The sequence below is a fragment of the Dermacentor silvarum genome, chromosome 2, assembly GCF_013339745.2.
Source record: "Dermacentor silvarum isolate Dsil-2018 chromosome 2, BIME_Dsil_1.4, whole genome shotgun sequence".
NCBI lineage: Eukaryota > Metazoa > Arthropoda > Arachnida > Ixodida > Ixodidae > Dermacentor > Dermacentor silvarum.
The window spans coordinates 45,782,466-45,809,556 of NC_051155.1; the positions used below are offsets into that span (position 1 = coordinate 45,782,466).

A 27,091-nucleotide genomic window follows, 5' to 3' on the forward strand; every position below is an offset into this window, starting at 1 on the left:
TTTTTTCCTCTTAATGTCCACTAGAATATCGGCTATCCCCGTTTGCTCTCTGATCCACACCGCTCTCTTCCTGTCTTTAACGTTAGGCCTAGCATTTTTCGGTCCATCGCTCTTTGTGCGGTCCTTAACTTGTTTCTCGAGCATCTTTGTTGACCTCCAAATTTCTGCACCATATGTTAGCACCGGTAGAACGCAATGATTGCACACTTTTCTTATCAACGACAGTGGTAAGCTCCCAGTCAGGATTTGTAATAGCTGCCGTATGCACTCCAACCTAATTTTATTCTTCTGTAAATTTTCTTCTCGTGATCAGGGTTCCCTGTGAGTAATTGACCTAGATAAGCGTACTCATTTACAGACTCTACAAGCTGACTGGTGATCCTGAATTCTTATTCCCTTGCTAGGCTATTGAACATTATCTGTCTGTTTTGCATAATAATCTTCAACCCCGCTCTTGCACTTTCTCGGTTAAGGTACCAGTAATTTCATTTGTTGGACAATGTCATCTGCAAACTGAAGGTTGCTGAGATATTCGCTGTTGAGCCTAACTCAACGAAAGCCTTCCCAGTCTACGTGCCAGTCCCACATTAGTTAAGAATAAACTCTTGCATAAACTTAACGGCATCTTTTAAAAAAAATGTCACAGTTTCGCCCTAAGGGCGAAGCAATGAATGCGATAGCAACACAGCAATGTCATACGAAGTAAGGTCAGCGGCTTTGGTAGCAATATGAATTGTAGTAAACATGAGCTGATTAAGTAAGCAGGTGTGCTGCGGCGTAAGTAGACCGACATGAAGAGAGACTCGATGACCACGAGAAGGCGCGTGTGAAACGGTGGTGTTGATGAGAAGCGCTTCCCGTGGGCAGCGCGCGTGCGAAGGGACACACCTGTAGCGCTGCACTGCCGATCCGGGCACCATTACATGTGTAGCGTGCGTTGGAAAATGTGACCCGACTATTACTAACTGAATGAACAAGCGTGGTGTGAGCGCGCACAAACAAACATGAAGAGATCACACTGAATGACTGCAGACAACGACTGTCAAAACGCCGGCAGCAAGCATACGCCGCTGCGGGCGAAGGTACGTGCGGTCTATCGCTTCAACAGAAACGGAGCCGCGAATGCACGGCGCTTAAAGGTCAGAGCCGTGTGGAGATAAGAGACGGTGCGGCGAGCGACGAGCGCGGTTGTTGGCAGAAGTGCGCCCCCCCCCCCCCGCTTCCTCCGGCGCTGGCTTCCCGCTTCCTTGCTTGCGCGTGGGAGAGATAAGAGACCGTGCGGTCGAGCGACGAGCGCGGTTGTTGGCACAGTAGAAGCGCCCCCCCCCCCCCCTCCGCTCCCTCCGGCGCTGGCTTCCCGCTTCGTTGCTTGCGCGTGGGGGATTGAGTGCGTTCGCTCTCCGTGATAGCGCGCGTCCCAGCACGCTTGCGCTCGGGCATACGGCGCGCGGTGAAGATTTTATCTATACGGAACCTCACGGCGACGGCGACGGCGACGACGACGGCGACGGCGACGCCGACGGCAGAAATCCGGTTGAAGTGTCCATATAATTGCTATCGCAATAAAAGATATTGTAAACTGGTTACCTAGTGTTCTCTCCCAACGTTCTCACTATCTATTCAACTCTAGCTCATCTCCGGCTGTAAATTTGTCACTTGCGTAATACAGGTTTCCGTACTCGCCCCCCCCCCCCCTTTTTCCGCTCCCCATAAATGATCTACCTTCGAATATCTCTTAAATATCCGCTTATATGCCGATGATTGCGTCGTCTCTCCCATCATTAAATCTCGCGCTGATCATATTGCTCTTAACACTTGTTTTGAAAACTTTTGTTTCTGCTGCCTACAGTGGCATAGTACCATCAGGTTCAGTAAAACTGTGCATTTGTCATTTGCAAGACGACAAGCCATTTCCGATTTCACATACACTTTTAACAGCCACTGCATAGACAGAGTTTATCACTTTAAATATTTGGTAGTTGTCTTTTCGCACGATATCCCTTTGTCTTCACGTATCAACCCAACTTGCAATAAAGCGCTTCGGCGACTTGGTTATCTACAGCGCACGCTATGTTCTGCCCCAATACACGCTCAACTCTCAACCTCCAAAAATGTTCTGCGTCCGATTTTACAGCATGCCTCATGAGATAAAGATGTAAGAATCAGTACAATAAAAAAACAGATAGATATGAGTGTCACCGTTATGACAGAAATTTGTCAACTTCTCCAGGTCTTCCAGACCTATATATCCAACCACGCTCTAGAAACGTCATTACATCGAATGTTTCAAATGTTTGCACAACTTTGTTAATTCATCACGATGTACTTCACTTGACTACATTACTTTTTCGGCACGTTCAAAACCTATAGAGTACCATAATCTCAACATTAAGCCATAAACTTCTCGTACAAACATGTTTATGTATAGTTCTTTCCCCATACCATTCAGTGCTGGAATGCGCTGCCTGGAAATGTTCGCAAATTGCCTGTAAATAAATTTCTAACGGCCATTAAGCGCTTGTATTAGTATGTACAATTTATTGTTTATGTTTTGTAACCAACTCCTGCTATAGCCCAAATTGGGCTGCAGTATTTCAAAATAAACAAATAAAACAAATAAAAATATATAGTGTAGTTCCCCTAACGTATGAACAAGTGTAATAAATTGTCGTTTCAAGCATGAATCGCAGTTGATGCGAGGTTATGAAAAGGTATATTTCAGGTTACAGACGACACCACGCCAACCAAACCTCCGATCGGGTTACTCTGGAGGAACAAAGTTTCGCAGAAAAGGAATTAAAAGTAGCAGTTTCACTAGAAAGGCGAAGCATCGATTGCGATAGCAAATTAGTAGGCAGCTAAACGAAGTAAGGATACTAGTTTTATCGGCCGTGTTTAGTGTCACGCGCGCACAAGCAAACATGAACACATCTCAGTAGACGACCGCGTAAACTCGCTGTAAAAACGTAGAGTGAGGAAGCGCGGCCGCAGCGAGCGAATGGACCTTCGTGCTGCCTCTCGCTTCAACGCAAACTAAAGACTCTGTTATACTCCGACGTTCACAACGCACGCGCGCGCCGGCGTTCGTTTCGTCGCACCACGTCGGCGATGCCACGCCAGGCGCAAATCCGCCTGCCCTATAGACGAGGCAACCTAAAGTTTGCCCGCACGGCACCAGTGCGGAATTCTAATTCTAAAGGATGGAAGTGGCGAAGGTCATCGCTGGGCCAGCGCGCGCCTGTGTTCTCTACGGCGCGAGCGATCATGCGCGTTCATTTCGCGACGGCGAGCGCGACCTCATCAACCAGAAAAGGTGGCACGCAATACTGCTGTGTTGTTGATTGCCACAACAGCCTCGAAAGGTCGAATGCCGCCCGTAAAGTTCTACAGAATTCCGGGGAGGTGGTACGAGAAGGACAGACGACAAGCGGGGATAATTGCGCTGCGCCGAGTCAAGTAAGCCACGTACTTTCGCATTCGCGTTTAATATCACGGCCGCTCGGTAAAAACGCAATAGTAATGTGCCTGTTGTTAAGACGTGTCGCGTAGTTGAATCGTACGGTGACATCTGCCGTGTTAGCTTAGCGGTAAATGCATACGTGTTGCGCCGCTAAGATCGACGACGCGAGCTCGATTCCCGGCCACGGCGGCCGCATTTCGATGGAGGCGAAATGCAAGAGCACACTTGTTACCTTGCACTTTGATTTTTTGTGCACGTTAAAGAACCCCTGGTGGACAAAATTATTCATGAGGCACTCCATTACAGCGTGCCTCATAATTATATCGTTGTTTTGGCACGTAAAACCCCCGAATTTAATTGATTGTACTGTTTATTCACTCGTGATCGGCAAGGACGAAAGAGAATTACATCCCTTTTCCAAACGCTGCAACTTAAATTGCTAGTTGTGCAGGCAACAAAAGGGGCCGCGCGCTACTTGTCTTTTGTGTGGTGGCAATCGGTATTTAATGCAAGCTGCGGTCATCGCGTGCGTCGGTAAGCGGCAGATCGGAAAGACGTGCGCATTATGTTTGTTTCTTGGCCATGCTTTCTAGATTCACAATATCCAAGCATGCTTTAAAGTAATTGCCACTTTACACATTCTTCCTGCTTCACTCTTCCTCCCAAGAATCTTCGTTTCGTGTAGTAGCCGGCCATCGGTATGAGCTTACTTTAGCTGCAGCAGGGCGTTCGCCCCACGAGAAAGTAGATTTGCTTTGATGACGCATGTATCGCTAATTCTTGCGCTCGTGATATGGTCCCAAGGTAATCGCCGGTGAAAGTGATCTGGGTCCATTTCGCGGAGCAGTTTGTACGAGTGATTTCTCGTGAACAGTGAAAAGGTACCTTGCTTAATAATGCAATGAGTTGCCATGAATCAAACATCTGCATTGAATAAGGCATGATATACATTAAATATTTATACGGCATGATATAAGGCATTATGCGCATATGTAGTACTTACATCGTTAATTAATTTTATTGGCTTACTGGTGCCTAATGCATGTGTTCTTTCTGTGCTGACGGTGCGGATGCCACTCCCTGGGAGCCAAAATGAGAGCAGCCGTGTGTGCGCGCCCAGCGACCAACTAAAAGAACAGCAATCGTCACCGTCTGTGCACATCTCTGCAAACATGCATAACCGCTTTGTGACTGCACCATAGAGAAAAAAAAGTGACTAAATTACTGAACTCGGTGTGTACCTTTAACTCGATGTCGTAAAATCTTGTTGGACACCTCCGACACGCACTGCGCTTTCACTGTCACATCACCTCCCACAATTTGTTCAACGCCATACACGTGTGGAAGCAGACGCTCCCGTTTCATGAGGTTGCCGCCACGAAAAAAGCTGTCAGCGTCGGCAACCTTCTTGAAGCCGCATTGCAATCTTCGCATCGCTGTTCAGCAAGCACGCGATCTGCCGCCGTGCGAAAGCGAGGGCGAAACAATATAGACAAAGCGGAGACTGCACCACGGCGCGACCGCGCTGCTTGACATTTCCACGTTGGGGGCGCTGTCAGAAGGCGCAGTAGCGCCGTCTGGCGATCGTTTTCCGCAGCCATAGCAGCGCATGTTCAGTAGAGCAGAGCGCCGCGCCGCCTATTAAAGAAACGCAGACGTGGTGCAGTCTGGGTAGAGTGTACTAGACCGTATTCTATAGTACACTCTAGTCTGGGTAACGTCGTCGGCGCCGGGTTGCGCCGACGGACGCTGGTCGCGTCGGTCGCGCCTCGCGTCAGACGTGCGTAGCATCACTGTGCCCAGCGTGCGCGCGCGTCGACGTTACGTCGGAGTATATCGAGCCCATTAGCGGCGAAAACACAAGCGCACGCGCTATCAGCACTGGGCGAACAATGTTCCCATCGCAGATCGCTTTCAAGATAGGGCATGCACGCCCACGCATGGCCGTGCCATACGCTGCAGCCGCCGGAGTACAAGCCCCCCCCCCCCCCCCTTTTTTTTTTATTCCCTGCTCCCGGTACCTCGCGCGCCTCGGAACACGGCTCGCTTCTCTGCCATTCCTAATCGCGCGCGAGATGGAGCCGCCATCAAGGTAAATATACCTGGTAGCGAAGCTTCCATAGAAGCCCATACGTTCAAAACATGGCGGTTCATCTGCGGTTCATGGGGCTTAGCGTCATCTGTGTGAGGAGGAAACACTTCCGGCGGAAAAAAAATAACTTGATGTCATATCCGTTAAAAACAGAAGTGACGTCATTTTATTCTGAAAGGCGCGAAATTTGTTTTCGAAGGCTGGCCATTAGAGCTGTATATTCAAATGCCCCACCATTCGACTTGATGGGAGTTCCGAGCTTTCAGCGCGGAAAGCGATGCAGGAAAAGAACAGCCGTACGGGCGTCGAAATCGCATCGCTGCACGTAACATACTTTCTTTGGAGGCCGACGAACGCTTTGGGCGTAGAGTGCTCGTCCTTTCGTCGGACGCCAAGCCCGTTGGCCAGCGCTGCCCCACGAAAACAACTAAAGTAAACAACTATACGGCGGTCGCGACTCACTACTTTTGACTGAACAGTTTAAGAAACAATGAAACTACCCGCGTCACCAAATTCAGACAAACGTCGACAAGCAAAGCAACACAACATGTGAGGGGGCCGTGAACTTTACGAGCGCGCCTTTCTGTCCATTTCAAGAACTGCATTGCATTGCAAGTGATAGCGGCGTCAACGCCCGCCGCCATCGGTGGACGCTCTTACGGTGGGTGCTTAAAAAAGTTATTTATTGATAATGATCAAGTAAAACAGAGTTGTTCTTTTTTCGCCATGCGTACATAAAATTGATTAGGAATTTTATTTTCGTTGAATGAATCTAACTATGCCTTGCTTTAATTAAAAAACGCTTTTTTCTTTCCCAATGTTTGTTCGCTCCAAACACAGTCGCGCTTCAATCGCTGCTCCCATAACCACCCTTGCTGATGTCGGTGACAATTCGTTCTGAACCGCTTTTCGCCCGAAGCTTCGCAACCATTTAGATCGACCTTGCCGCCATCGTCGGCTCACCCTCGCAAGTTTTCACTCGCACATATAGCATACGGCGCGGAGACGATGTTATCGCCTTTGGACCTTAAGTATAAACCGCATGCACGCGATCTTGCGCGCGACAACGACAAGCGACGCGATGGCTGCCGCGTTCGCTCGTGCGACGCTCGCGCTCGCTCGTGCGACCGCATGCGAGCGACGAAATTGAGTACCTCTCCCTGTTGTTGCCTTTAAGTTGATGTGTTTTACTGTAAACAGCCGCATAAATATTTCTAAAGGTCTTGCACTAGGTTCTTATCCTTGCACGTATCAAAATTTAGTCGTTTGCTCGTGCCATGCGACAATCGGTAGTACTTGACTGATGCACATCCCGTTCCGGCTTCGCGCTATTGCCTAGTCGCTCATAGCACTTACGGGCGACCCGAGCGATGAATTCTAGATTTCCAGAACCGAGCGATCTGTTCGCGCGACGGCTCAGTTTCGTCGCTCGAAGTCATCGCTCGTCACCGTCGCGCACAAAATCGGTCTCATGCGAAGATCGCCTGCATGCAGTTTATACTTTATACGGAACATGACGGCGACGGCAGAAATGCGCCTGAAGTGTCTGTGTAATTGCTATCGGAATAATACGACAGGCCCGCAAACGAACGTGCTTATCGAATCGTCGGTCCGTGGCTGCATTTGCCAAATGTGAGCTAGTTGCAATACGCTATTCGATGGCTATCTTCAGCTTGAAAAGGAGTGGTCGCAGCAATTAGTTTTTCCCGCGGCTCGCAGAACCGAAGCGGTGTGTATGTTGCACCTGAAGCGTGCGTGTCGCCTGCTACATAGAACATAACTGGTGCAACCGGACTGCCTTTTTAGCCAGTCGGCGATTTTGATTATCACCCGCCGCAGCGGCTCGGTGGTTCTGACGTTCTGCTGATGATCTATAGGTCGAGCGTTCGACTTTCAGCCGCAGTGGCCGCATTGTGATAGAGGCGGAATGCAAAAGCGCCTGAGCGCTTTGGTTTAACTCCACGTTAAAGAACGCCAGGTTGTCGGTATTATTCCCGAGCCTTAAACAGTGATGTCCTCATAAACCGAATGTCATGCGCACATATTTTCATCTTCTAATCTTAATTCATGATTCTGCTTTTCTGGGCTTTCGCCTTTTCCAACATACACGTGTAGTTTTTCAGTAGTACTTCGGTACATTCGCTTAGATAAATGGCTGTGCAAAACCGAAACTTAGGTGAAATAAATTGCGCAGTGTTTCTTGATAGCAGTTCCTTCTTTGCTCTCAGTGGAAACCAGTATATCGTCAGAAGAACGGGGGGCCTCTTGTCTGAAGTGCGCCGTCTGCAACTTCGCACCGTTCTATATACTGAGTTGCACTGGCTTAGAGGACGGCTGTGACGCACCTGGGTGGCTGCATAAGTAGAGCAGTATTACTTGCTCAAGCTCTTTCGCATTCACACCACGCTACATATATCGGACACGAAAAAAGAATCAATGACATGAAAAGGAACAGTGCACAGAAAACAGTAGGACGTAGAGCTTGCCGCGAAGAATACAAATTAGGAACGGTTTACGTGCCAGAACTAAAGGAATGCTTTCTTTAAAAAGGACGATATAAAATACACTAAATGGTCTCGAAGCAGCCAGACAACTGGCCCGCGGGCTTATAACCTGGCAGTCGGGTTTCGAAATCAGGGCTAGGGTAAAAAAGCGAATGTAGGAATTAGTAACGAGCGCAAGCTTGGAGGGAAAAGCGTTGACGGTCAACTGTGGATGCCAGCCCCTCCGCCCCCCCCCCCCCCCCCACACGCACACACATTTAGGGCCCGCAACACACCAAACTGAAAAAAAAGGTAGAAGCGAAGTAAAAAAAAAAAAAAGCCACGTGAACGCCATTATTAGGCAAGTATGGTCGCGCTTTCCAAAAACATAAGCGTGTTATCAGATGAGCGATAAATGGTTCGCTAACGCATGCGCTATTCTCTCTTGCTATTTGCGAAACTTCAATAATTACGCATGCGCGGTAATCATAGTGCTTGCCTGTGACCATTGTGTGCTCGAATTGCGAAGAGCGTTCCCCCAAAAACCATTGAATGTTACAAATTATTTCGAACCGTCTCGTTTCAAAATCCGTCTCGGAAGATATAAACGGCACCTTTTGCAGACTCAAAAAAGAGCAACCGATGCCGCGCAAATTTTCCGTGGTGACGCCCTGTTCTGGCGGCCACGTGAATAGTGGTAACTATCGGTTGCTTATACAGGCATAAACGCTGTCGTAATTCTGTTACCTTATAATTATTGCACAGAATTATTCGATGATGGCTACCACTCAGTAACGCCGATCGCGCTTTAAGCAAGCGAAGTTCTTTCTTCTCAGCTTGGAATTTTAAACCAGATTTTTTTTGCATACCACTGAAATGGAGGGGGTGGGGAGTAGCCGAAGGCGTACTGCTTTCAACCTCTTCAGTGAAACCCCAGTTACCCTACCTAGCAGGCAAAGACAGAATTTGACACAAAAATGCCCATGGCACCTAAGCACTTATGTGTTGTGAATGCAAGATCATTGATGTCCAATTGAACGCCGATGAGCGGTCCTTCGAGTTTTGCGCTGCGAGTAATGTTTTCGAGTTTTGCTGCGGGGTATCTTATCGAGTCTTGCGATTAAATTGGTACGGTTAGTGATTATGTGTTGTGAATGCAACAGCATTAACGTCTAATTGAACGGCGGCACGCGCACGCACGCGAGCCTCGCGGACGAAAACCCGTCTCGCCCTGTGGCGTCGCGTCCCCGTGTCTACTCCGTCGAGGCACGCTGGTGACGTGGCGTGGCGGCGATGCTCTCTCCGCTCACGCAACACTTGGCGCACTAGTGCGGCAGGCGATGACTAGAAGCCGTGCGAAGCGATGACAGACGGCACGCCAACACCTACGTCAAGCCCGCCGCTTCGCCCTGCGTCTATCAATGATATATTGTAAGGCTCGCCACGTCGACATGGAGATGTCCGGCTCCTGTTTCTCCTACAGCGAACCAATAGACTCCGACAATGACTACAGCGTTGTGGAGGGCAAGCGACTGAAGAGGAAATACCGGAAGACAACCAAAGACGTGAGTGAGTAGGGTGCCAACACACCGCCTACTCCGACTTACGCGAATGTGTTTGTGCCTCTCGACGTCTCTAACAATTGAAATTTCGTACATGGACAGATTCTCAACAGCCACCTTGGTGATGAGGCTCAGAAAGGAATTAACGAAGCGCGTTTCAACACCAAGAAAAACATAGTCACAGTGGAAGTAGCGACGCAGGCCACCCTAGAAAAATTGAGAACCGTGTCCATACTGGGACACATAGAAGTCCGGTCGTTCATTGTGCACGTTGGTCGCACTAGGGCAGGCGTTATTTAAGATTGTCATCAGCGACGAAGAGTTACAAAGGCTTCTGCTGTTCAACAGCTATGATCATAGACTTTAACCACTTCGGTCGCTCGACGAGCGTCAAGCTTATTTTTGAGAGAGACACGCTACCTGACCATGTCAAGGTGGGCTACGTGAGGTACCCGGTGCGTCCTTATGTACCTTAAGCCATGTCAGCGCTGTCTGCCGAGGCCATATACCGCATGCCTTCGCTGTGCCGGCAGCCATGACATATCTTTATGCACAGTAAAAGAAACAAAGCGCTAGAATTGCGATGGACTTCATGAGACCAATTCCAAGGGTTGTCCTAAACAGAAAAAGGAGATAAAAATACTGAACCAAATGAGCAATACAAGTAGGTCCCACAAAGAGGCGGCAGCGTTAGCGCAACACCGAAGGAGACGATCGCGTCGTCGACCTGCACAAGCTGTAAGTCCAAAGGAGAGCTCCCTGGCTCCAATTCCGCTGGCCCAGGAGAAGGTAGTTCAATTGGTATCGATAGATCTATCCGAGCCATTGCTTCAAGCAAGCAGCGCAAGCCGGGAATCGAATGTATGGCCATGCTTGCTGCCGCGCACACGGGCCTTGGACTGTCAGCGCGAGCAACAACATGCACTGCACCAAAGAATCACCATGGAACTCTGTAATCAAAGCCATACTACGATAAGGAGTCAACGCCTTGTAGAGCTGCTACTGCAGCTGGCTTAAGTACGCCGGAGGCGCTAACAGCTACAAATATTATCCATGTTATAGACAGTCTCCTGGCCACACTGCAGTAACTCCCGCTTCACATCCTATCTCTGTAAGTCCTCCAAACCCGTTCCTCAGCGCGCAGTAGCAGGCTACACGGACATTATTCAGGCCGACCTCTCCACATTCCTGCCCTAAAATTATATATATATATATATATATATATATATATATATATCCCTCGAATAAGGTCGGACCACCGACCGAAACTCTTGGGTAAATAAACCTAAGATAACCGCGAAGTTGTGCTGCTCATATTTCTAAATACGCTTGGCCCACTGAAAAATCCAGGTACTACTATATATATAATTTCCTTTTTTAATGCACCACATGCTGTATTATAGCCCAAGCTTCTCATACTAACACTAAGACAGTTGAAAACTTGCACACAGTAGCACGTAGATTCCTTGCTTCACATCTTCGTCCGTTGATTAGGAACGGCAAGGTAGAGGCTACACCGAGAACATGGGGAGTCACACTGCATGGCCATGCGAATACGGCAGAAAAAATACGCAGCTCGCAACTGAAACGGCAGCATGTAAAATAACTTCCGGGGCGGCAAAGAAAGTTCGGCAAAGAAACGACTGCGCTCCATCGCCCTTTCTCAGAACCCTCGTCCGGCGCTGCTGTTTTCCTTCCCCGGCGCGTTCGTTTTTATGTACCTCACAACGCGACCTTGAAACATTCTGATCTAAGGCTTTCGCCTTAAAAAGTATACCCGGATTTCTTGCTACCATAAGCTCACCGAATGAAACTCAACGGGGAAACTTTAAAGAGCGCTCCCTATGTGTAATTACTCGGGAGTGCCATGTCGTGTCGCTACCATTCTGGTGCCTAATAGTGGCGCGGACTCTTGTATAAGTGTACGAGCCTAAATTGCTTCGATGCCGCGGGAAATGGAGATGGTAGAAACGAAAGTAGGCGCATTAGTTAGTCCTAAATTGACGCTTTTCACGCCGTGAGTATAATATACATACTTCTACAAGCAAAATGGGAAGAAAATCCAGAGAGCCTCACGACAGCGTGAAGTAGAACCGAACCGAATTCAGTGGCACTCAGCGTGTAGGAGAATGTGAAGCGATGCGAAGGCACACGAAGTCGACGAACTCATTGTCTTCTTGGCCGAAAACGGAAAAGCCTTAATTAGGCGCCATTAGAGACTTTAAATAGTGATAATAAACGTCCTCCTCTATATTTCTTGAGGGAATCAAAGAATGTAGGTTCGTCGTGACGAAATACACCGTAGTTTACGCACTGCAACGTCATTAGCCAGCACTGGCAAGCACTTTGCACGCCTTTCCCGCTATCCTAGCTAGTCATTAGAGGGATGTTAGGACATAGGACTTTACTCTCTGCAACCGCTCAGGGAACCTGCGCCAAGAACGCAGCTGCCGAGAGAGCAGAGGGATTTCGGCGAAAAATCCCTAAACCTAAATCCATTGATTACTGGCATATTTACAGTGACAAAACGCCGTGGCGCAATGGAGGAGCTTGCTTTCATTACCGAAGGGCAGGGGGCGTCATTTTGCATCAAGAAGTGCGCGCGGTAATGTGCATTGCGGGTATACCGAGACATATCTGGTAACCGAGTGGTAACCGAGAGAAATTGATAAGAGTAGTTTTTCACTACCCTGCACCCGATGATACTTGAGAGTCTTGTAATCAAGGTCGCATGCATTCCTTAATCAAACAAGACTGAACGCTTAGAAAAGCTAACATCGGTGTTGCAATATTAATTATTTACATTCTGGGGTATTACGTGTCAAAACAACGAGATGGTTAAGGGGCACGCCGTAGTGGGGGACTCCGGATTAATTTTGACCACTAGATGCCCCTAAATTTAAGTACGCGAGCATTTTAGCATCTCTCCCTGTCCGAAACGCAGCCGTCGCAGCCTGGATTGAACCCGGGCCTGGAGCTCAGCAGCTAGATGCCATCGCCACTCGGCTACCGCGCCGGGTGTAGGGGTGACATGTCATGTTTAAAAAGTTCCTCCCGATGGATTTCATAAGCAAATTAGTTCCTTTATTGGCCTTTCTTAACATGTTGATCACAAACACCGTAATCTGAAGCAAAAGGCGAACTTACCTTTAAGTACTAGGGCACTTTTTTGTATATATTCCTTTTAGCATTCTCAGTGCAATTCTAAGCTGTGGTCTAGCAGCAATGAGTAGTTACGAAACATATGGCAATCCTAACTGTGTGTGTGGGTACCGTCCTCCCACGGAATAACTCCTGTTGCTTACTTGTAGAAGTGTTCGACTTCCTATCTGATAGACACACTGCGCGACTTCCTCGTTTGCTGGACGAGGTTTCCGTTCACGAATAAAATAGTTTTGGTGACTGGTAACAGCATACCGTGCAGCGTGAATCACACTTGTCGAAAGGTCAAGCGACCGGGTGCGGATCGCGCGAGCTTCCGAAGCAATGTTAGATGCTAGGTTATAGATCTGTTTGAGCTTTATAGCACATAGCCCAAGCCTGCGGTATGACCATACCAGGTGTTACTGTGGCATTACCAAGTGTGGGTCTTTTTCTTTTGTTCCTCCCGTTGTCTGCGATGCACTGACCCGTTTACAGAAATTTGTACTCGCAAATAGGTGTTGCATTCTTTTTAGGTGTTCCCGTTTGTGTATTACTGCTCTACAGTGCAAAAATGCAAATGCCGAAGCAGGCAATTATCAACGGCGATGAGCGCTGCGTTGAGCAACGCCGTCAGCGTCATATAGGAGCCTTACGTAAGCACAGCATAGTGATTTCAGGTCTACTGGACTTGAAATGCGTGAGGACGATGCCGGTAGCTGACGCAAATATTCTATAACGATTTGCGATTTGATGTTTAGGTGTTGCAGTGCGCTGGCCGTACACGAGCAATCTTATGTTTTAGTTCTTACGCCATGCGATCAGATAGTAAGAAGAGTTTCCAATTCACGCTGAAAATTCGTAGACGGCGCTGGTCTTTGCTGAATAAAAACCGATACAGCCAATATAGTTTACAACATGCACACACACCGCGGTTGATGATGCGCGTCGCATGTTCGCGCAGCCAAGAAAAATGACCGCATCCCGTAGTTAACGCTACGCCGAAAGGTTGCATAGTGGCTCTTTGACGACCTCGTATGAACTGGAATCACGTAAATTTCATGGAGAACGAGCGAAAGCGTCTTCGAATTGTTCTGCAGCATGCGACGGCAACACATTTCAGCAGCGCCGGGCAGACTCGCACAAGCCAGAGAGGAGAAAAGGCTGGAACCGCGCCATTTCCTCCTCGCCCGATTATAAGGTCTATAGACACAGTGCTACATCAAGGTTTGAGATAAGTGGCAGAGTAGAGTCATGTATGAAGTGACGCACTTATGCTGTGCACTGCGAATTGAACTTGAACTGAGCTCTTTGTCTGGATCCACCATCCATGTTAGTATTATACGGCAGGGCGACTCTTGCACCAGTGGACTACCGTGTAAGCATTCAGGTAGCAACGTGTACTAACGACAAAGGTATGAATGAAATCTGAGTTACGGCATCATTATTGTTACTATGGTTATTCTAAACTGATGCCTTCTCTCTATTTCACTCTCGCTCCCTATGTGTACAGGGCAGCAAGTTGTCTAATTAATGTCTCTGTCTATCCTTTATTCGTTCCCTCTCTTTCTTTCATGATGAAGGTAGTTATTTATTTTACATTATTATTTTACCTTATCTTCGTAAAAGTAGAACTTAGGTAAACGAAATATCCAAGGTACATTAATCTCTCAAGAGCGACCTATCTAGATGAGGACAGAAGTGTAATCAAACCTGTTGCTCATTCCGAGTTTTAATGACACTTATAGATAGACGCCTGTACCAAGTTTTCTACTTCCCCACTTTAGTTCATCACTGTGTAAAATGCCACACGAGCTACGAAATGAACGAAAGAAGAATAAGGAAAGCCTTTATCAGTTTAAATCTTGCAAAAGTCTGGCATGTACCAAGCGGATTCGCCTAATTTTAGTCGAAATGACGAAAATATACTTTGCGTAACTTTTCAGGAGACGGGAATAATCTTTAGTGCAATATTTATTTTTTGAGCAATTACAAAGAAACGTTAAATTCTACACTAACTGTGCACAGGAGTTGCTGCCAAAGGAGGAAAGTGGCATGTATCTGCTCTTTACGAAGCAGGTCTTGTTTAATCCTCTCGGCCACTCAATGCTCTACTCAAGGGTAACGAAAGTTGCCACGTGGGATTACTGCGAGAACACGAAAAGAACAACCGCAAGTGAAGTAAAGCCGCGCAGTGAGTTTTTCTGTGTTATTTTTATTTTTCTCAGTCAAGGCGTCAAGCGATATTTGCGAAAGCATGAGTTTCGTAGAGACCGTTATCTAGAGGTGAGTGCGAAGAAGGGCTTGGAGCGGTAATGGGCCTTGGGCCGTGCGAAATGTAAATGGCGTAAGTGGCGCAGCCGACAAAAATTCCTTCACATATATATACTGTGGATGCTCAGAAAAAAACTTACAACAGGCGGCCTAGCTGTAGTCTCGACAAAGTAAGACGCGCTGTAAATATCCACCTACCACTAATATTGGATTCAACAGATGGTGCTGATTAATCGTTGTTCCGCTATTAAGTATAAAATTTGTGATAGTGCGTTTTATTTCTATTGTCGCATTTCTGCTTGCTTGTTTAGTAGTGTGTGCGTGTGTGTGTGTGTGTGAACAATACACTGTTGATAACACCAGTTACAACATATAACACAATGTTTTCAGCGTGCAGAAGTTACTATGACAGTGTACACAACGTTTGTAATGTGACCATATACTGTATTCTAACCATTAATTGTTTCCGTATGAATTCGAATGACATCAAAGTGCAGTAGCAGGCGCCGACGTCTTTGGGAACATAGGTGCTTTAAAAATGCCCCCCCCCCCCCCCCCTCGATAATTAAACGTTACGACCACGAAGGCAAGCAAAATGAGACGCGTTCCCTATCATCCTTTCTTGGACGCTTCGTCCGTTCTTATACTCGTAGAACCTGGCGATATTTGGTGAAATAAATACAAATAATTTTTGGCTGCTAATGACCTATTTTGCGATTACCTGCTATTCGGAAACGATGCGCTGGCTCTTTTTCTCATCATATCAAATCCTCAGCAAATAAAACGAACCTACATATCCACTACGACTACAAAATGCGTTTTTAGCACTTCGGCTTTCAGGTTACATACTGCCTTGCTACCTAAAGTGTAGCATTCGGCAAACGTTTAATGTGCCTCGCATGTGCATAATTCTGGTGACTGAAATGTTCTCTTTCTTCTTTTTTTACACTATGTGTACAGTGTGTGCAGCCCTACAGCAACGCAAACTTTTGTTGGTTATTTTGGAGAGAATGTACCTTGTGTTTCTCATCTATTAACACAATGGTGATTAACCTATCGCATTTTCCTAATGTAGCTATTTTATTGTATTAAAATTTGATATTAAATGACGCCACTAATCCGCAAGAGGTGCCTATTAATCGGGTAAAATAAACATATGGGTATCTCTTTCATAACACGTCGTGTACAAGGCAGACGTTTTTAAGTCCCAAAAGCATTACGTGAAATAAATCATCGGGAAAATTACTGAACTGCGAAAGATCAACCACGCTTGCTGATACAACGTTGTCAAGAACACCATCTTTTCTTCAGATGCAGACATCTAAGTAGAAAAACATGAGACATCTCGACGGGCAAAGGGGAATTTCTTAACGCACAATTATCCTCTTTGCGACTCGTTTCTACTACCCCACTGCAGGGTAGCAAACCAGTAACTCTAAGCATCTCGTTTCTTCAAATATATCACTATCTCAGGTGGCATGAATAGCGACTACGCGAGAACATCAATACGTTTAACTATACCTGAAGCATCATGATAAAGCTGTTTATTGCTACCAAAGTATGGGGCCGCAATTTCCCAGCATTTATGCGACTACTATGTTTTTGCCAGCAAGGAAAAGTAACACTGCATTGAATTGAATATACAGGGTGTCCCAGCTATCACGCAGCACGATTTAAAAATAGAGGAACGGCGTTACGCGAAGAAAACCTGGCGCGTGTTGTTTCCAGTGCACTGGAGTAGCCGCCAGTAGTTTTTTTCGTTACTGAGATTTATTTAGGTAATTTTAATTAATTATGTAACTTGAGAAGTACTGTCCTAATTATCAAAGTGTCAATGAGAAAGTTCTAGATCAACATGAAAAACTCCCGATACACCTTTCTGTTGCTCAATACGTGCTACATAAATTTGTTTTTCCGAGTGTGAAAGAAGCCCGCGAATACACGCAGAATTGCCGCACGACTAGCCGCTCGAGGCACTTTGCGTGCATTCGCGGGCTTCTTTCATGCTCGGAAAAACAATTTTATGTAGCACGTATTGAGCAACGGAAAGCTGTATCGGGAGTTTTTCATGTTGCTCTACAATTTTCTCATTGACACTTTGACAATTAGGACAGTACTTCTCGAGTTAGATAATTAATTAAAATTACCTAATTAAATCTCAGTAACGAAAAAATTACTGGTGGCTGCTCCAGTGTACTGGAAACAATACGCACCAGGTTTGCTTCGCGTAACGCCGTTCCTCTATTTTTAAATCGTGCTGCATGATAGCTGGGACACCCTGTTTATGGTGCACATCCTATATAAAAACGTTGGAATGCTCTAAGACTCTGCTGTAATCCTGATAGTGAGAGCTGGGTGTTTATGAATCACTCCAACTTTACAAGCGAAAGTATGGTCTGAATCAAGCAGGAACAGCCTGTCACTAACTATTGGGCGGTGGAAAAAATTAAGAAAGAAAACAAGATGAAAGCCACGGACAGCCGCATCTACAGGGCACACAATGCATGCCAGCTGCTCTCGTAACAGTAAACCGACGAATAAAGAAGGGTTGCCGGCAGCGCTGGTGAGTATCGTGTGAAAAGGAATTGCGTTAATTTGCCTGAATTCAGAAAAATTACGGTATGCATAAAGAACCACAACACTTACAGTACTGAAGTAATCCGGAAGAGTGGCAGTCAGGCTGCCTCGATGAGGCGACCGCGTCGATTAGGACCGCTCATCGATAACGTGCAACGCACGTGTTCAACACAGTCGGCGTTACGCGGCGGAAAACTACAGTCATTGCCACGATGAAACGACTGCTCTTTCAGAATACGGGAACACGCGTCAATTTCACTTTCCAGTCATAGGTCGCTGGCCGTTTCGATCAACCGAGCACAGTCTTCTTACGCAGTAGCAATCGATGAACACGGACACGGGAGATGAGGAGATCGGTTTCTTGAATACGTCCCAGAAACACTGTACAGATTGAGGAACACAACAGAAAGACGCGCGCCTAAGTTTCTACCCGAAATTCGCGTCGTAGTAACGGCAAAAGCGAAGCCGACCAAAACTTGACATTTGTGGGAAAGCGCGTGGTCTGTTCAAAAGTGTGCGGTGGAGAGCACTCGCTAAGTGCTACCCTGCGCGCACACCGGACCGCCGAAGACTAACCGTTCCGCTCGGCCGCCGACGAACTGCGAGAGTTCGACCAGGGGAAAGGACCGCGCCCCCTCTCCTCGACTCTAGTGCTACGGTAGCGACACGGCCGCTCGAAATCCTCACCACGAAGGAAGGGAACACCGGTGGCGCAGAAGAGGCGGCCGGAGGATGCCCCGCGCTGCCGTGCTGTGGACTCCATACGATCGCTTCAAAGGGAGCGGGGGCTGGCTGGTCGTAGCGCGTCGGAATGCTAAAGCGGTCGTCGATCGCGCCGTAGAGTTCCCTACTAAAATCATTAGAGGGAACTCTGGAGCTTTGATCGTTCAGATACCACGCTAAGTAAACTAGATCATGTATTTGTCTGATGTTTGTTTTTGTGGCTTCAGACTCTGTTCTACTTTATTTATTACTCTTTATTTGCCCCTTTTTGAGCTAAAATTCCTACATATCACTTTGTTTCTATTTTTCCTAAGCGCCTAAAGAAAACAATGCTAGCCAAACATAAGTATTAATTGCCAATTCTATTCAGTGGCAAAGCCGGGAGGAGGGGGGGGGGGAGGGCACGCCAGGCACGTGCCGCCCCTCTTTCAGAAATTTCTGTTGCTATTATGCCGACTGTCCAGCCACCCGCCCTCATTTTCACGTTCTCCCCGTCCCCGCTTCAGTGAGAGCACCCCCCCCCCCCCCCCCCCCCCCCAGGGAAGAATTTCTGGCTGCGGCACTCACTGCCATTGTTCTACTGGCGACCACACGTGCTGAAGTCAAGAGTCTGCCGAAATCTCGCCTGGGGAGGAATCATGGCGAAAAGCAAAACAGACGCCGACCAAGGCGATAAATATTCTTTTAAAAAGTAGACGTATCAGACACCACATGGGGGCATTGTTCACAATTACCCCTTTATTGTGAATAGAACCCCCCCCCCCCCCCCCGCTTCCGGTGTGGGTGATGAAACGTTTTTCAATATATTTTTTTTCCACCTAGATAGCCGTCTGTTTCGTTTTTCGCAAACATGCGTACTCACTGCCCATTGCTGTGCAAAAAAATATTGCGCGCTGTTATGTGTAATCATCTGTTGAAAATTACAAATTTGAAAGTTCCAAATTAGTTTCAAGTCAAGAGGACAAATTTGAGGAAATCCATGTACTACATAGCATTCCCAGCTAGAGCACTGCACGGGCCGATTTTTGCGGCCCGGGCCCGGCCCGGGCCCGTTTTTACATTGGGCGGCCCGCCCGAGCCCGATAAAAACTTTTATGGCGAGACCCGGGCCCGGCCCGGGCCCGGAAATAATCTACGTTACCCGCCCGGCCCGGCCCGCCACCCCTTTACCTTAAGCCCGAGCCCGGCCCGAGCCCGGCTCGAAACCGGCCCGAACCCGGCCCCAGACCGAAAAATACATGTTTTTCAGAGTTGAGAAGCCCGAGAATAACTCGCAGAAAGCCCGAGCCCGGCCCGGGCCCGCGTCAAAACACCCGAGCCCGGCCCGGGCCCGGGTCAAAAAGCAGACGCCGTGCCCGAGCCCGGCCCGAGCCCGTGAAAAAACTGCTCTACCCGGCCCGGCCCGGCCCACGGGCCGGGCCGGGCCCGGGCTTTCGGGTAAGCCCGAGCCCGTACAGTGCTCTATGAATCCCAGCTCGCTGAACCACCATGCTTAGAGCTCGCGTGAACACCTTAAAGCCTGATTTATTATGCAATAGCAGTTATATTGACGATCCAACGGCCGTGTATGGACACTCCAAGCAAATTTTTGTCATCGGCGTCGCCGTGAGGTTCCCTATATATTTATGTATATATATTCGATATGCTAGCGCAATCAACCAGCGCAAGACAGGGGAAGGCCTGTGTGGTCGGAGTGGTTCGGGAGGAATTATTCCGTCACCGATGCCACAGATGCCGATGCCGGCGCCGAATTTTCTGCGACACGAGGCCCTTAAAGCTTTCGCGTTAAAACCCCGCTTTAAAGGGCGCGTAAGTTGAACCGACCGTGGCTGAATCGTTTAGCGCGGCGGTTTCCCAACCCTGTGGTTGGTGGTTCAATTCAGCAGCCCGAGGAGTATTTTTTATTTTCGCGCGGTTTGGTGCGTTTTTTCGTACACCAACACCAGTAAGGCAATACAAGCTTCGCTTGAAAAATTCACCGCATATGCACCCCGTACAGATGGTAAACCAACGAAGCTGAAATGTGCGGCCCCGGTGTTTTTCACTGGGTTAATCCCGACGGTTCATTAAAGTCTGCCTCAATTATTGGTTACGCATCCGTCTAGCTCGGCCGCACGAGCTGCCGGATCGGCTCGACATTGCCGCTTGAGCTCCGCATCGCAGGCACGATCTTCTGTCGAGGCGCTGCCCCACACCGACGATATCTCTCTTGCTCTCGGCACCTCATACCCACATATCCAACGCGGGTATGAGCCACGCGTGATTTCTGTATTTCTACTTTCTTTCGTTCTTTCTTTCTACTTTCTTTCTATTATTCTTTCTTCCTTCTTGTTCCTGTCTCATACCCGCATATCCAATGCGGGGGTGCGCCACACGTGATTTTATTATCGTTAATCGTGATGTAACTGACGAGCATGTGATAAGTCACCTATCCGTCATGTCAGTCATACATTCGCACCCTTCCATGCCAATTTTGGTATATACCAAGTCATCGCCTTCACCGAGACGTGAGTTTTCGATAGGTTTTTGATAGGTATTTTTCCGCAAGAGGGTTTCTGTGGTCGGACCAGGAGCGTTTTGCTTAGCCATATACAGCTTCGCTATAATAAAAGTGCGAAACAACAGCAGAGCTCAAACCTGAAAATGATGTAAATTTATTGCCATGGCTGCGCACTACCTTCAGGATCGGCCCAAGAAAGAGGTTTGAAACTTACCCGATACGGAAAAGTGGTGGTAGAGCAGCTAAGGAAGACTTTGGTTGTGTTTAATAAACATTATAAATAAAATTGTACGACGGCAGGATTCAAACCGAGGGCCCTTAGCACAACAACAGCTCGTTCTTACTTAGTCAGCTTACGTTTACTTCAGTTCATACTGCCACTACACCTTCGAGGCTTACACTTCGTTGAATATTGTAACATTGAATATTGAATATTGTAACAATATCAATCCTGTAGGCCTAAAGTATTGATAAATAAAATATAAATGCTGTTATCGCATTCATTGCTTCGCCCTCATGGTGAAACTGTGATGTGTTATTTATTTATTTATTTATTTACTTGTTTATTAATTAATATATTTACTTATTCAGATACCTGCATCCGCCGTGGTTGCTCTGTGTCTATGGTGTCGGCCTGCGGTGCACGAGGTCGCGGGATCTAATCGCGGTCACGGCGGCCGCATTTCGATGGGGGCGAAATGCAGAAAACACCCGTGTACTTAGATTTAGGTGTACGTTAAAGAACCCCAGGTGGTCCAAATTTCCGGAGTCCCCCACTAAGGCGTGCGTCATAATCAGCTCGTGGTTTTGGCACGTAAAACCCCATTTAATTTTTTACCTGCATCTCGTCTGTACGCATTGGAGCCGGGGATATATAACAATGAATTACAAATAAAGGAATAGCGCGTGATAAAGATCATCATGTGATGAATACTTTGCAGGGAAGGTTCTTCCACTCGCTGATCCTGGGCACAAAATAAAATAATAACTATCACCCCATGAAAGAAGTCACCACTTGAGAGAGAGAGATAAGCCTCTTTATTTGCACCCGTCACAGAGTATAGGCTCCGTACAGTCAACAGGCGGCGCTGCTGCGCAGCATCGGTGGCGCGATGCTCAGCGTCGCATGTGGCGGGCGGCGCGAAACTGGGAAAGGGGGGAAGACAGCGAGATTTCGGAACTACGTATACACGCCTCCGAAAGCCGCACGTATATCCGCGATCCGCTTTCTTTTTTTTTGTGCGTGTGTGTACGTGAAAGTACAAGCGTGGCCCTCTGTGATGGCACAAATAGTTTTTGCGGGGTTCAGACCTATTAAATGAATAGACGATTACTTTCACGGTGCAGCGTTAACCAGCGGAGACACGCTCTACGCTGCCCAACTCAGAGAGTGTGCGTTCTTATAAAGGAACTATGTCGCAAATGGAACGTTCCGGCCACGTGTTCGCGGTCGAGTCTTGCCTTGTCACGCTAGAGCACAACTACTCAAGCTTAGTCTGGCTGTGTGAACGTGTGCGGACCTTTATATCGACAAGGACATGTGGCCAGTCCATCGTGTATGTCTTGCGGTTGCTGCGAGACACTTCAGCACCTGATATTGAAGTCCCCCGCTTTCGTTGCGCAGCACACGTCACTAGTGAGGAACTATCACCTCCTTAATTGGCCTGCGGTGCACGACACTCGACGAATGTTTGTACTCCAGTGGTAGTGCGTCTCGACGCGATCAGGCGCATCGCGCTCTTCTTACATTTAGAAAAGAATCTAACTAAGGTTCACGTTTGTACTCTATTTCTGTTTTCTGGGGAGGGAGCCTCAGACACAAGTTCTTCTATTTGGACATTTTTTAGTGGCGTGACCTGCAATGACCGGTCCTACTGTGTGACCTGCGCTGCATGTGTTCTGCTTAATTCTTTGAGATTTGTCCTCTTTGTCTTTCTTTCCTCTTCCCTCCCCTTCTTCCTATCTTGCATTTCTATGTTGCTGTCTCCTCCTTTCTGAAAAGTAGGCAAGCGTTGTGCCCCTTCCGGTGGCAGTTGCAGCCTGCTCTTCGCTTGCCCTTTCCTGTGTAGCGTATATATGTTTTCAAAACGACTAATAATAATTCGCATAAAGCAAAGGCATAGAGACAAAGAAAGACGTACAGTCAGAAAAGTACGTGGCTTATACACTATGCTAAGTCTGCTGATGGATAATACTTTAGGTGGCACAAACCAAATATCTCCTGAAAAAATGCGATCATGCCTATAGAAACAACACGGTCGGTGGCGTCAAAACTTTGCTCCCATTCAAACAATGCGAAATCCAATCAATGTGCATCAGAAACAAAGCACCGCAGTATACAGGATGCGTAGCACCCTTCTGCGAGGCACAGGCATTCGTCGGAAGACCCGCATCACATCCAGCAAAAACGTCTGTGAGCGGCCGTGCTGCAGACTTCGCAAACTCGCCGGGCGCGAGAGAACATCATATGCTCAGCGCGCACTGTTTTCGTGGCTTACATTTCTTTCTTTCACTTATGAGTTTACATGTTTGCCGTAGACAGTAGCTCAGGCAAAGAACTAGAAACTCGCGTTCGGCCTTTTCCGAACGATCACCGCTCGGGGCAGCATTCAGGAGAAAGGCGGGCAAGAAATCGTTCGCGATGCTCGCGCATCCTGCATTTATGTTTCTTTTGCGTTTCCTGCGCGCTTCACTGAGCTGACCAGCCGTAAGATTTTCGCTTTCGACGCCCTGCCATAAACGCTGAGAGACAAAATTCGAATGGAAAAGAGGCATGCGTACTTCCAAAATGCTTTTGTGTCTCTACTACTTTTCGTTTAGCAAGAAGAACTGGAACAGTGGAAAGCTGATAAGCGGACTAAAAACAAAACAAAAAATAAAGTTTCAACATAGCAGAGCTGCAGCGTAGAAAAAAAAGGGGGGAGGGGGTGCTTGAAATGAAGAGCAGTGTGCATTTTGCGCAATTCTTCGAGCGCCGGTACGGTCACACTTTTTTTACAGTATGAATACTTTAGCATGCTAGAGAACGCATAGTTTCGAGTTTGCTTTAGCAGTTGCTTATATCAGAACGCACGAAAAACGAAAGAAATGTTGTTTTGTCAGTTACGCCACTGCCGGTGAACAGACGATAACCGTAGGTACAGACACGTCTGTCGAAGTAATGAACCTGGTAGAAATGTTGAGATATAGAAACCGGGGTTCTGCGCTCCTAGCTGCGTCGATACGAAGTATGAGTACATTTCATAACCCCAAGATTTGTGTGCAGTCGTGCAGGCATTGGTCACAATTTCTTTTTTTTTCTCGTACTCTTAATGTATGGTAGAAAACCTCACGTTTGTCTGATTGACCTCCCTATCTTTCCTCTGCTTGCTTTCTTTCTTTCCATAGAGTTTCACACTATAAAACCTAGAGGCAAATGTGGCGCTGCTGCGCTGTGGTATGCATTGGAATGCCGGTATATTGTGGATTCGGATTGGCATCGTTCTTGGAGAGCCAGAACGCCTTGAAGACGCGCCTGGCTAGCACCGTTCCGTCGGTCACAATGATTCATTTCCTGCTAAAACAGCACGTAAAAAACTACTTTAGTTTTATTATTCTAAAAAAACATGTTTTGTTCAATTTTGAGGACATACTATTGGATGCACAATTTTATGAAACGTAAAAAGTATCAGCTGGCCGCTAAAGTTGGAGGGCAGACGACAACATTCTCGCTTGCTTTGGAACAACTTGTCGTCTGTTCTTGCTTTTCTTCGCTTGATGCTACATTGTAGGTGAGTAGACTTTATTGAGAGATGTAATATGGGTGAATGAAAGTCTTTTTATGTAGATTTTATTTTAAGAACCCGTTGTTTGTGTAGCCATCTCCACGTTTTAGACGAAGCCTCGTACAACACCAGCCAACACAAGCCTCGCAGACACATATCCCGTCATTCCCATTAGGGCACGGCAGCCCTTTAAGAAACTCGCATAGACGGTGGCACCAGTTTACCCTCTAGGTGTTATACTGAGAAAATCTATGTTTCTTTCCTTAGAACACTGTATGTTAGAGTGAATTCAACTGCTTACTTATGTGTACATAAGGGCGTATACAGGGTGTTTCATTTTAGCTGCACCAAATTTTTAAGAATTGCCTGCGGCAGATAGCACAATTATAATCGTTGATCTAAACTACTCGATGAGGCGGCCATTACTTCCCCCAGAAATCAAAACGCCTAATTGAATAATTAACATAATTACGGTAATTAACTTTTTAACTAACTATTTAACGGCACATCTTTCAATTTACGAATTATAGCCGTTGAGTTCGCAAGGCGTATCCACTTAGAACGAATTCGCAGGACTCAACCAGTTTCGAGATATTAATTTTCGTGGTGTCCGGCGAAATGCATGGGCGTTACAGTTAACTTTGTGCTTCAATGCATAAAACAGCGTTTCCCTCAAAAAGTTAACTGGAACGCCCATGCATTTCGTCGGACACTTTGAAAATTCGTATCTCGAAATTGTTCTACTCCTGAGAATTACTTCCAACTGGATACGCCTGGCAAACTCAGCGGCTATAATTCGTAGATTGAAAGATGTGCCGTAAAATAATTAGTGTAAAAGTTCATTAGCGTAATTATGTTAATTATTCAATTAGACGTTTTGATTTCTCGTGGAAGTAATGGCCGCTTCATCGAGTTGTTTAGATCAAGGATTATAATTGTGCTATCTGCCACAGGCAATCTTTAAAATTTTGGTGCAGCTAAAATGAAACACCCTGTATACTTGTAGGCATAAACACTTTTGTGCGTTCTCTTTTTAGTATAATGTTCGTGCAATCATTACAAACGAATGGAATCACAAATTGAGCCAAGGAAAAGCTGGCACATCAGAAATTGAGCCAAAGTACGGCACTCATAATTTAACGAGTAAATCTTTCACACAACTCTTTTCGGGTTATGAGACAAACTGAAACAGACAAATAGACAACGTTTTGACCACTTCGTGTAGCGGCGGAAACGTCACACAACGCGCAAACTGCGCTTAATAAATGACAGCTATAGAAAATTCAAACTGTCGATGTACAGGGTGATCATTTTTAAGTCCATAGGAATTTTTAAAAGTAGCCTTTTGCAGATAATGTAATTTTAGTCCTTGATCTGCGTTATTGAGAGAGAGGCATATTAATTGCACGAGCAATCGAAACACATATTCAACGAATTAACAAAAATGCAGTAATTATATTTCGAATTATTTATTTTGCGGCAAATATTGCAATTTACGAATTGTAGCCGGTGAGGTTGCTAGGCCTATCCACTTGAAATGAATTCCCAGGATGACGCCAATTTAGATATGCGCTATCAAACTTGCCGTAAAGATGCACTCTTGTTCTATTTACTTTTATTGCGATAGCAATTATATGGACACTTCAACCGGATTTCTGCCGTCGCCGTCGCCGTGAGGTTCCTATAGATAAAATCTTCGCCGCGTGCCGTATGCCCGAGCGGAAGCGTGCGGGGACGCGCGCTATCACGGAGAGCGAACGCACTCAATCTCCCACGGGCAAGCAAGGAAGCGGGAAGCCAGCGCCGGAGAGGGAGCGGGGGGGGGGGGGGGGGCGCACTTCTACTTTGCCAACAACCGCGCTCGTCGCTCGCCCGCACCATCTCTTATCTACACACGGTATGCGCTGTGCATTCGCCGCTCAGTTTCCGTTGACGCGATAGACCGCACGTACCTCGCCCGCTGCGGCGTATGCGCTTGCTGCCAGCGTTTTGACAGTCGTTGTCTGCAGTCATTCAGTGTGATCTATTCATGTTTGTTTGTGCGCGCTCACACCACGCTTGTTCATTCAGTTAGTAATAGTCGGGCCACATTTTCCAACGCACGCTACACATGCGATGCTGCCCAGATCGGCAGTGCAGCGCTACAGGTGTGTCCCTTTGCACGCGCTGCCCGCGGGAAGCGCTTCTCATCAACACTACCGTTTCACACGCGCCTTCTCGTGGTCATCGAGTCTCTCTTCATGTCGGTCTACTTACGCCGCAGCACACCTGCTTACTTAATCATCTCATGTTTACTACAATTCATATTGCTACCTAAGCCGCTCGCCTTACTTCGTATGACATTGCTGTGTTGCTATCGATTTCATTGCTTCGCCCTCAGGGCGAAACTGTGACATTTTTTAAACAAAACGCTCTTTTATTTCCTGAAGCACTAAAGTGACTGAAACGCCCATGTATTTCGTTACACACTTTGGCAAAGAATATCTGGGAACTGGTTTCATCCTGGAAATCAATT

At 47.1% G+C, this 27,091-nt stretch overlaps 1 protein-coding gene across 19 annotated transcripts in view; it reads right to left on the minus strand.

Moving 5' to 3' along the window:
• Positions 1-27,091, minus strand: part of LOC119439997 (calcitonin gene-related peptide type 1 receptor-like) — a 400,718-nt gene that overhangs the window by 329,824 nt on the left and 43,803 nt on the right. For 13 of the 19 annotated variants that reach the window (XM_049661289.1, XM_049661297.1, XM_049661295.1 and 10 more), the window contains exon 1: positions 17,659-18,174. The exons of 3 other annotated variants lie outside the window; for them this stretch is intronic. The gene's annotated coding sequence lies outside the window, so the exon portion shown is untranslated. Of the gene's footprint in view, positions 1-17,658; positions 18,176-27,091 lie in introns of those variants that run through there. 3 more of the 19 variants (XM_049661302.1, XM_049661300.1, XM_049661298.1) reach the window with 1 other exon arrangement.